The following is a 3,004-nucleotide window of genomic DNA, read 5'->3' as shown; positions in this document are numbered from 1 at the left end:
CTGAGTATTTATTAAAGTACTCAAACCACATGCTACTCTTATTTTAAAGTAAAGGTAAGATACCCATTTACGGATGACAACGTTGGGTTCAAGGCCAAGAAACCAAAGTTAGGGTAGTTGCATTCATGTTATTTTTAGTAATCCTTAGGTTAGATCAGGGCATTGCTTTATTTTTATTTAAACTAAAGTTATCTGTTTTCCATTATGTTGTTCATAACAATATTGTTTTAATGAGTTCATTATGAACATTTAAGTCCATAGCACCATTTATGAAATGTTGTAAATACATTCTTTCATGCATAGTAGTAATGTCATGTATGCCGTGACTATATTTTTTAATAGGAAAATAGAGTAGTTGGTTATAAGAACCATGAATAAAAAGGGATAAAAATCTGTGTCCTCTGACAAGTGTAGATATTTTTTCTTACAGATTATCCAGAAAGTTCAATCTCAAAATCACAGTGATTCTGAAGCTCTCAATGTCATTTTTCTTACAGATTATCCAGAAAGTTCAATCTCAAAATCACAGTGATTCTGAAGCTCTCAATGTCAGTTTAAGCTTCCCCTATAAAGTTGAAAGTTTAGGTAACAGTTTGGAACAAGAATTGAGCTATTTTCCAAAAGGCATAACAAGTTATTCATACAATTCAACCTTAGTTTTGAATTACATAGGCATAACAAGATTGTCGTGTTAAAAACGTGGAGGTCGTAGGTTTGAAAATTACATAGGCCAGTTTTATTAATTCTTAATAATATCTTTACATGATACGGGGTTACAGCAGTACGAACTTTAAACCGATGATACGGCCGTTCACAATTTTTCTTTAGATCTGAGTCGTTCGATATTTTCTTCAATGAAGGATGAAATTCGCGGCCGTTCACAATTTTTCTTTAGATCTGAGTCGTTCGATATTTTCTTCAATGAAGGATGAAATTCGAGGATTTCTGAAAGTCATTTCAGGAACAAGAAGGAGGTAAATGAACTTATTTTGGCCGTTTGATATGTTCTTTTACGAAAGATGAAATTCGAGTATTTCTCAGAGTCTTTTCACGAACAATGAGGTAAATGAACTCACTTTGAAGGCCAGATTCAGTATTGCGACTGTCATGAGAGAAAATTTTTCAGGAGGTAAATGAACTCACTTTGAAGGCCAGATTCAGTATTGCGACTGTCATGAGAGAAAATTTTTCAGTAAGCCACGTGTCAACTTGTGGGAAGGAAAACGCGTGAGAAAGCCAGCAAGCCACGTGTCAACTTGCGGGAGGGAAAGCGTGTCAGACAGCCTGAGAGACACGTATCGACGATTGGGTGGAATAACGCGTCAGGCGCATTGTTAGGCAAGAAAGTCAATGGCCTATTAGCTTAGTTGGTTAGAGCAGAATAACGCGTCAGGCGCATTGTTAGGCAAGAAAGTCAATGGCCTATTAGCTTAGTTGGTTAGAGCATTGTGCAAATAACCTGGAGGTCGCAGGTTTGACACTTGAATGGACCAATTTCATTCATTTGTAATTATATCTTTTCAAGATACGAGTTAAAACACTACGAACTTTAGAAGATAATGACTTTTTTAAGTTTATTATGCATAAAGTTATGTAAACAAAACTTGATTGGCAGTATTAAGAGCTAAAGACCTATAAGGTGCATAAAACCTATGTCCAATTAGCTTAGTTATAAGATTATTGTTTTAAAAACGTGGAGGTCGTAGGTTCGACAATTTCATAGACCAAGTTTTTTTAATTCTTCATAATATCTTTTCATGATACGGGGTTACAACAGTACGAACTTTAAACCGATGATACGGCCGTTCAAAATTTTCTTTAGACCTGAGTCGTTCGATATGTTCTTACATGAAGGATGAAATTCGAGGATTTCTGAGAGTCATTTCAGGAACAAGAAGGAGGTAAATGAACTTATTTTGGCCGTTTGATATGTTCTTTTACGAAAGATGAAATTCGAGTATTTCTTAGAGTCTTTTCATGAACAAGGAGGTAAATGAACTCACTTTGAAGGCCAGATTCAGTATTTCGACTCTCATGAGAGAAAATTTTTCGTCAAGCCACGTGTCAACTTGTGGGGAAGGAAAGCGCGTGAGACAGCCGGCAAGCCACGTGTCAACTTGCGGGAGGGAAAGCGTGTCAGACAGCCTGAGGGACACGTATTGACGATTGGGTGGAATAACACGTCAAGTGCATTGTCAGGCGAGAAAATCTATGGCCTATTAGCTCAGTTGGTTAGAGCGTCGTGCTAATAACGCGAAGGTCGCAGGTTCAAGACCTGCATGGGCCAATTTCCCTCATTTTTAATTCTATCTTTTCATTATACGAGTTAAAACACTACGATTTTTTTTTAGAAGATAATGACTTTTTTAAGTTTATTATGCATAAAATTATGTAAACGAAACTCGATTGGCTGGATTAGGAGCTAACGATCTATAATGTGCATAAAATCTTTGCCCAATTAGCTCAGTTGTAAGATTGTCGTGTTAAAAACGTGGAGGTCGTAGGTTCGACAATTACATAGGCCAAGTTTTATTAATTCTTAATAATATGTTTACATGATACGGGGTTACAACACTACGAACTTTAAACCGATGATACGACTGTTCACAATTTTTCTTTAGATCTGAGTCGTTCGATATTCAAGGATTTCTCAGAGTCTTTTTACGAACAAGGGGGTAAATGAACTCACTTTGAAGGCCATNTCTGAGTCGTTCGATATTCGAGGATTTCTCAGAGTCTTTTTACGAACAAGGGGGTAAATGAACTCACTTTGAAGGCCATATTCAGTATTTCGACTCTCATGAGAGAAAACTTTTCGGCAAGCCACGTGTCAACTTGTGGGAAGGAAAGCGCGTGAGACAGCCAGAAAACCACTTGTCAACTTGCGGGAGGGAAAGCATATCAGACAGCCTATCGATTGGGTTGAATAACGCGTCAGGCGCATTGTGAGGTGAGAAAACCTTTGGCCTATTAGCTCAATTGGTTAGAGCGTCATACTAATAAT

The 3,004-nt window shown here is 37.3% G+C and overlaps 1 non-coding gene across 1 annotated transcript; it reads left to right on the top strand.

The window, feature by feature from the left end:
* The first annotated feature begins 2,213 nt into the window (after positions 1-2,213).
* On the top strand, positions 2,214-2,287 carry TRNAI-AAU. The gene has a single exon. It is a non-coding gene; the product is annotated as a tRNA-Ile (tRNA).
* Positions 2,288-3,004: the final 717 nt, after the last annotated feature.

This window comes from Cucurbita maxima, unplaced genomic scaffold, assembly GCF_002738345.1.
Source record: "Cucurbita maxima cultivar Rimu unplaced genomic scaffold, Cmax_1.0 Cma_Scf00657, whole genome shotgun sequence".
Taxonomy (NCBI): Eukaryota; Viridiplantae; Streptophyta; class Magnoliopsida; order Cucurbitales; family Cucurbitaceae; genus Cucurbita; species Cucurbita maxima.
The sequence above is the reverse complement of the archived record's forward strand: the minus strand, read 5'-3'. Positions and strand labels throughout refer to the sequence as shown.